The sequence below is a fragment of the Austrofundulus limnaeus genome, unplaced genomic scaffold (genome assembly GCF_001266775.1).
Source record: "Austrofundulus limnaeus strain Quisiro unplaced genomic scaffold, Austrofundulus_limnaeus-1.0 Scaffold291, whole genome shotgun sequence".
Taxonomy (NCBI): Eukaryota; Metazoa; Chordata; class Actinopteri; order Cyprinodontiformes; family Rivulidae; genus Austrofundulus; species Austrofundulus limnaeus.
The window spans coordinates 86693-94895 of record NW_013952693.1 but is presented as its reverse complement, the minus strand read 5'-3'; the positions used below and the strand labels follow the sequence as shown (position 1 = coordinate 94895).

The 8203-nt window shown below is 42.6% G+C and overlaps 1 pseudogene; it reads left to right on the top strand.

The window, feature by feature from the left end:
* Positions 1-206: 206 nt before the first annotated feature.
* Positions 207-2060, top strand: LOC106526721 (uncharacterized; annotated as a pseudogene).
* Positions 2061-8203: the final 6143 nt, after the last annotated feature.

Below are 8203 nucleotides of genomic sequence, written 5' to 3'. Positions count from 1 at the left end.
ACCCACCCCAGCGCCCTGCAGGGTTGTCTCAGAGAGAAGAGGGTTTACAAAGTTCACTGTTCCTAAGCACACTTCACTGTTTGCAAATAAAAAAGTCACTCTTGCAACCGGGCATAATATCGAGGGCGGAGTACACAAAAATAAAATTAAAATGGCTAAGCAGTCTGTTGCTGCAATGAAGCGCAGCTGCTCTAGTTTTTAATTTCATGCCCCTGGGGCCACTATCTGTCAGGGTACAGCAGTGGCGGGCATTCGCAGTTCACCCCTGGATGTTGTTGATGATTGCCAAAGGTTACAGGTTGCAATTCACAACAAAACCACTGGTTTTCAGAGGTGTGTTATGGTCAGAAGCCACAGGTCAAGCTGCGGAGGCTTTAGAGACCGAAATTTCTTCTCTCCTAAAGCGAGGGGCGATTCGAACTGTGCTGGAGGAATAAATGAATGACTGCTTTTATTCCCATTATTTTCTCATTCCAAAGAAAGGAGGTTCGCTGCATCCTATTCTGGATTTATGGTACCTCAATTCACACCTGAGAAAATACAAGTTCAAAATTCTTACGAACAACATTCCGTTTCAATCTGTTCGAACTGGCGACTGGCTCCTGTCAATAGATTTTCAGGACGGGTATTTTCATATAAGCATTTATCCAGCACACAGAAAATTTATCCGGTTCGCCTATCAGGGCGTAGCCTACAAATATCAAACCCTTCCATTTGGACTGTCATTAGCGCCGAGGGTTTTCAGCAAATGTGTGCAGGCGGCTCTGAATCCAGCTCGATCAGCGGGCCTCAGAGTGCTYGCTCATCTGGACGATTTTCTCTTGTGTGCACTCAGCAGGGAGCAGGCGCAGGAAAATACWCAGACTCTGTTAAATAGCTTGAGCAGCCTGGGTTTCAGCATAAACCAGGACAAGAGTGTGTTGATCCCCGCACATAAAATAGAAWATGTGGGCCTCCAAATAGACACTGTCTTTCTGAGTTTTCCTGACAAAGGAGAGAGTGATAAAAAATTGCCAGCACCTCGCCCTGTTCCTCAGGGGAAATCAGGTCTCTTTAAGAACCTGCCTGCACCTCACCGGCCTGATGGCCTCRGTAATCTCTGTCGTCCCACAGAGACTGCTGTGGATGCAAGATTTTCAGTGATGGGTCTCCTCTCTGTGGCTGGATACGAGGCAACATCTCAGGGACATGGTGGAGGTATCGCCAGATTGTATGCTTGCGCTGTGTCACTGGAGAGACCCAGATATGTTCATAATGGGCATGCCTCTGGGAGAGGTGACCATGAGGAAAGTTCTGACAACAGACACTTCGTTGTCAGGCTGGGGAGCCATTTTCGAGGGGAGGTCGGTAAACGAGACTTGGGCCCTTGTGCTCCGCCATGCACACATAATTACCTGGAACTGCTGGCAGCCTTCTTGGCTTTGAAACATTTTTTACCATTGCTTCAGAGTTGTCATGTCATGCTCCGAACAAACAACACAACAGTGGTAGCAAACATAAACCGACAGGGGGGAACCCACTCGGTGATGCTGCACAGACTGGCTCGTAGCCTGATAATGTGGAGCAGTGCACACCTGCTGTCATTACGTGTGACACACATTTCCGGGGCGCTGAACAGCRGGGCAGATTTACTCAGATGGAATCTGCTTTACGGGGAGTGGACACTCAACCCAGAGGTGTGGGAGAAGTTCAGCCGAGCATCCGTCAATCTCTTTGCATCGTGCAAAAATGCAGAGTGCCCTCTGTTCTTTCTTATGAGAAGCGGAGACGCACCACTAGGAGTGGATGTGCTGGCACATTCGTGGCCGGACACACTGCTGTACGCATTCCCGCCTCTCAGCCTGATAACAAGCAGTGCTGAACAGAGTGAGAAACAAAAGTTGTCAGTGATAATTATAGCACCACACTGGCCCAGCAGGCCATRGATGGCGGAGCTGGCGAGCCTACTTTGCGCACAGCCGTGGCCGGTGCGCAAGGATTTGGTATCACAGGCACGCGGTCAGATTTTTCACCCTCAGCAAGAGAGATTAGCACTCCGAGCCTGGTTCGTGAGAGGATGAATTTAAATCAGTGTGGTCTCCCCTTAAACATCATTGAGACCATTCAAAGTGCCAGAGTGCTGTCCACCCGCTCTCTTTACAATGCTAAGTGGAATGTATTTGAGCGGTGGTGTGAGAACAGGAATGTGATTTCATTCCAATGTGTTCAGTTCTGGAGGTGTTATGCTTCCTACAGGATTTGTTGGATCAGGGAAAAGCCTTTTCCACCATCAAAGTATATTTAGCTGCCATTTCAGCATGCCATGCTGGTTTTGGGGGGGGCCCAGTGAGGCAGCATCTGCTAAGGTTTATGAAGGGTGCTCGTAAATGGCGTCCTGTAGTGAAGCCCCTTTTTTTCGCATCTTGGGTTTTGCTTGTGGTTCTGGAAGCCCTCTCAGTTTTGCTTTTTGAACCCATATAGTATGCAGACTTACGTTTTCTGTCTCTTAAATTGATCCTGCTGCTGGCCTTGACATCAGCTAAGAGTATAAATGAATTACATACTCTGTCTGTGCATGCATCACGTTTGCAATTTTCTCCAGACTACAGGAAGGTCGTGCTGCGACTCAATCCTGTTTTTGTGCCTAAGGTAAGTGACTCAGCATATAGATGCTTGTCGCTGGAGCTGTTGGCATTTCATCCCCTACCATTTACTGATGAAAATGAAAGACAATTGAATCTACTGTGCCTAGTGCACACTTTACGTGTTTATCTGGACAGAACAAAGAGTTTACGTAAAAGTAACCAACTCTTTGTGTCCTGGGATCCGGACCATACAAGCYTCTGTCCAGCCAGCAACTGTCGCACTGGGTTGTGGAGGCTCTCTGTGTATGCCAAGGGCTACAGCCCCCAGAGAAACTGAGAGCGCATTCCACCAGAGGTATGTCTACTTCTTTSGCCCTTTTCAGAGGGGTTTCAGTGGGAGACATTTGCACAGCTGCCAGTTGGGCATCTCCTCACACTTTCATTAAGTTCTACAGCCTGGAATGTCTGGGTCATCGCTGGCATATTCGGTCCTCGAGGTGAGTTCATAGCCCAGCACTAGTCCCCAACAGGGGGCTTAGGTGGGGGTTAATATTTACATCTCGGATGTATTATTATGCCTCAGAGCATGCAATCCAGGAGTTGAGCGAGGTTTGAAAGAGAACTTTTGGTTACAGAGGTAACACTGGTTCTCTRAAAACTGAGTRAGGTATCTCACTACACTGCCCTGCTTGCATGATCACGTGGAAGAAAGACAGGTAAGAATACCAAGTGTCGGGCAGGGGCGCTTATAAAGGGGAAGGGCGCCCCCATGCCAAGCATGTATTGGTTGGTCAGGGACAGACGTGGTGGCATTGGAGCTTCCATGATTGGTCATGCCGCTTCCTATAGAGAGATACCTCACTCAGTTATTAGAGGACCAGGGTTACCTCGGTAACAAAAAGCTTTTCTAGGCTCTAAGGTATCACAATGGTCAGTGGTTAGCACAGATGCCTCACAACAAGAAGGTCTTGGGTTCGATCACTGGTTCGGATTTGGGGTCTTCCTGTGTGGAATTTGCATGTTCTCCTTGTGTTTGTGTTGTTTTTTTCCAGGTACTCCAATTTCCCCCACAGACCAAAAACATGTACAATAAGTTGCCTTCAGTCCCAGGCCTCTCTTGAAAAAAGATCTGTGATCTCAATGGGATTTGCCAAGTAAAAGAAAAAAAGTCTTGGCATTTTTTTGTGTTTTCAGCTTCCCCAAATTATTTTCTTTATGCTTTTCAGTTGCTGCCCCTCATGCTCTCACCTGATCCTTGTTGTCTCTTCCCCAGGTGTTGGTACTTGTCTGTAATTAGTTACTGTACTCTTTATATTCTGTGTCATTCCATTGCTTCCTTTTACAGTGCCTTGTGTCTCCCAATTGTGGTTCTCTGAGAAGTTAAGTTATATTTCTTTTGCCTTGTCAACTTTTTTTTATGCGAGCAAACATTTCACTTGAGTCTTGCTGTGTCATTCTGCACTTTAGGTTTGGCAAAATTCAACAAACATGATTTAAAAACTTTCAAGTTACTATGAAAAACCTTGGATCATTGCCATTTATTCGAGTATAGTGTGAGACCTTGAGTCTACTGTGCTCTGTAAAATATTACTTCCTATTACAATCTTTAGTTCATTCTTACTGATTTTTACATTTTTGTGTGAAATTATTATGGGTTTGTGTTTTACAGGTATTTTTCTGCCTATCACTTTAGCACATCAGTCTTTTTTCATTAAAGTTAACAAGTCTGGCATAGTCAATATTTTAAAGCTGAAGCCAATTTGAGTCTTCAAGGCCAGGGGCCTCAAATTTACTTCTTCATATGGGTGGGTTATACCATTTGATTCTAATCTAATTCATGTGATGTCAAACTCTTTTAGATGACACACTAGGGGTTTTGTTACAAATCAGAACCCATTTTACTCCTACAGGGAAATTGTCTGTGTCTGAGCAATATATCAAAACCTCCCATGTGTCACATTCAAACATAACTTGGAGGTTTTCAAACCTGGTCTCAAACCTATTCACAAAATATTAAAAAATAAACTCCTTGTGGCATGAGTTTGCTTTGACTGGAAGCATAACTATCATATTCAGTGTTTATATTCCACATATGAGATGCATTTAACTTGGATGTAATTTAACACACACAAGCGCGCACACACATGAACATGCACAAACACACTCAAATGTGCAGATTGTAGCAGGTGCTCTCTGCTGGATGTGGATGAAGACAGATGAGCAGTGATCATTCTCATTAGAGCAGTGATGAGCTCCTGTGAAGACATACACCTGGACCAGTGCACACCTGGGGAGACAAAAAGAAAGTTTGTGTGTGTTGTGTGAGTGTGTGAACATATTATTACAATCAGTATGCACCCACTTCATAGACATTCACAGCAGGAGATAAAGACGTGCTTAAAAGAGCAATTATTTTTACAAACTGAAATACTTATGGGCCAGTCGGTCCATTTAACCGATGCATTTCATATTTCAGTATTGTGACATATAAGAAAAATAAATATATGCAGGAATAAATGCAAACAGTTGCTTGAAGACTGATGAAAGGCCAAAATTTCCTTGAAGCAATACTGCCTTTCATGCCAGAGTTTTAGACTGATTAGGATATGCTGAAAAGGAATGGGATTTATTYATTGTTGGCCATACCTTGTAAATGTTATTCATGATCTCATGAGAATATAATTGTAATATCTTGCAAGATTTGTATGATATGTTTGGGAGACCTGCAAGCTAACTGCTGYTCTGCTTTTGTAATAACTTTACTAATTCCTCAACATTACATCCTTAGATTTAGTACAATGCCCTGAGATGGTTTGTTGTTTCCGCCTCCATCAACTGCCTCCACCATCTGCCTCCACCATCGGCCTCCAGCATTTGCAGACATCATCTGCCAGCCCGGTCCTTGAATGGGCCAGTCAGGTACTAAATTCCTGGGCCACCTTTTTGCYCCAGTCCACCCTTGCTAGTGATCAATGGATAATTTTGCCAACAGACAGGGTTGACACCAAAAGTTTTTTGCCAAAGTTTTAAATAAAGATGTTGTGCTATGTGTAGAGCTCAGAGTATGTGTTGTAAAAGAGTCATTCAGCAACATCAGCAACAACCCCACCAGATTTTAGCTCAGTATGTGAATAAAGTAATTTTCAGGTTTTAAAGCATTTTGGTGTTACCTGAAGTCATTTAGGTGTTGCAACCATCTTAAAATTAGCTGACTTTAAAAGCAAACTAGTTGTTTAAGTATACATTTAACCAACATGGCAGACAGGTGTGGATCAGATCTGATGTGAAGCTGGCACTGCTGGCATGGCAAGTGATTTTTTTTCAACTGGATGTGGGCTAAGTCTGATAATTGTGGTACTTTTTTTAAGATGGCATGCCACAGCTGACCCAGTTGTGGTTTTGATTTACATTGACCAAATCTGGCCATGCCGCAACTGGCCCATGCATAGACCAGCGCTGGCTAATCACATCTTGGCCACTAATGGGTGTTCATTCTTTGGGGTATCTGGGACAAGTGTTAGTGCACTGTGTGGGCCAGAACTGGGTCAGACACATTTTGCGATGTGGGAATGGTAACTCTCTGAGTGTTTCATTAACATTTCTACTATGGTTCATTACATATTTTACCATCAGAGTTAAAGGCACAGTGTGTAGGATTTTGTCAATTCGTTTAGCCAAAATTGAGATAATCACTAATGACAATAATAAAAAAACATGTCTAATCATTGCAGACAAAGACCTTGTTTTATTATTTTTACCTTATAAAAAGCTGTTTATATCTCCATGGTCGCGGGTCACCAGTACAGGCAGCCACCATCTTGCACCGCCATCTTGTCTACGAAGGCTCATGAAGGACAAGCTGCGGTGGCGCCGTCAAAAACGGTTTTAGTTGTAATACTATAAATATGATATTTGTTGTCTGTCATTGTATATGGAATAATTTTACTTATTAAAGCTCATAATCTTACCACTTGAAACATCACTAGCCCTAAATCTGCTGGTAGACATTGTGGTTGGAATTATCAAAGGTTTTTGACACCTGAGAGACACCGTAGCAACTCCTTTGCGTTTGGAAGCGGGGGTGGGGGTGGGGGGAGGACCAGGTAGGATGATTCAACCACTCAACCACTAGGTGTTGCTGAAAACAACAAATCCTACACACTGTGCCTTTAATAACAGTTTGCTCCTTTTGGTTATGAGGTTCAGTTCAGGTTTGGTACAACAGAAATAAAATAAAATAAAACAAATTCCTAAAACTATTTTTTAAATACTTTAACCCTCCAAAAACAGAAACAAGAAAACAAAATATCCCTGCTAGTTTTAAAAACAGATCTTGCATGATTGGTTAGTGCATAGATAATATTTTGGCAAAAACTTCCAGCTGATAAAGCTCTATTTTTAGCTCAGTCTTTATAATTAGATATCAATGAGACATTTTTTTTTGTTTATCACAGTTTCTTTGCTGTGCTAACCATTGGGAATTGAGTTATCTCTGGGAGTTAAGCAGCTGTAGGTGTATATCYAGTGATTACTTTTCTGAMWACTAGMTCATGTGATAAWATTCTAACACCAAAGCCAAAWTAACATGTGCACAGTAGCTTTATCAATTTTTGTCTTTGGTGAGCAATAGYAATGAAMCTCAGTGTGAATCAGAGTTGATCATTTACATCCTTTTGTACGGCCTGTTTAATGAGCCTCACCAATACTGGTGCCTGTGATGCTATTGTCACAGTTTTGGAATGTTTTAGACATTTGCTTCAGGAGGAAAACACATTTACTAACAGCATCAAAGCAAACCTTGAACTTTACACTGAAACATTGCACCACAGGTCGGCGGGACCATCAAATGAATCATTTACACCACAAAAATCCAATAATACAGCTTTAGCTATCTTGCCTGTACTTTACCATGCAAACAGTCTCTCACGGAAGAAACATCTGGCTTACAAATTGTTAGCAAGCTACAGCAAGCTGGGGGCAGACTTAACATCCTGTATATGTATATATTTCTGTGTGTGTTTCAAATTGATAAGAGTGGGCAGAACAAGGTCAGAGAGGGAATGACCAAAATCGTTTCTTGATTGACGGATGCTGTCATCCAATTCCATTAGCTTTGTTCCTACACACCTTGGTGGCTGCTAATTTAATCTCAACCCTGATAAAATGTAATTTGGTTAAAAACAGCCCCTTATTAATATTTCCAGTATCATTTTCAGCCACTGATGGGCAGAGGAACTTTCATTACAGAGAGAAATTACAGAGGCATGATGGGACGTAAATGTGGAGACAGGCTGAGAAGGACGGGACAGAGATTTATGAAAGCRAGCATGCAGTAAGTGACATTGTTAAATTAAACAAGCGGACTAAGCATAGAAATGWTCGAGCATTAGTTCTGCATATATGCAGAAAAATAATTCAGAATRCAAGGACACAGCAATACTCGTGACCCAATGATTATTTTRTGTTATTGTGCTATTGATTGTAAAACACTTTAAAGTCYGTTWAAGTATTAAATCCATATTAACCGTAGGAGTTAGTGTGTTGGGTTATTTGTCTTGTGAGTCTWTATTTCGGCCATGTGATGGACTGTTGACGTGTCCAGGGCGTTTACCATGACCCCTAATTTACATTACTTGCAT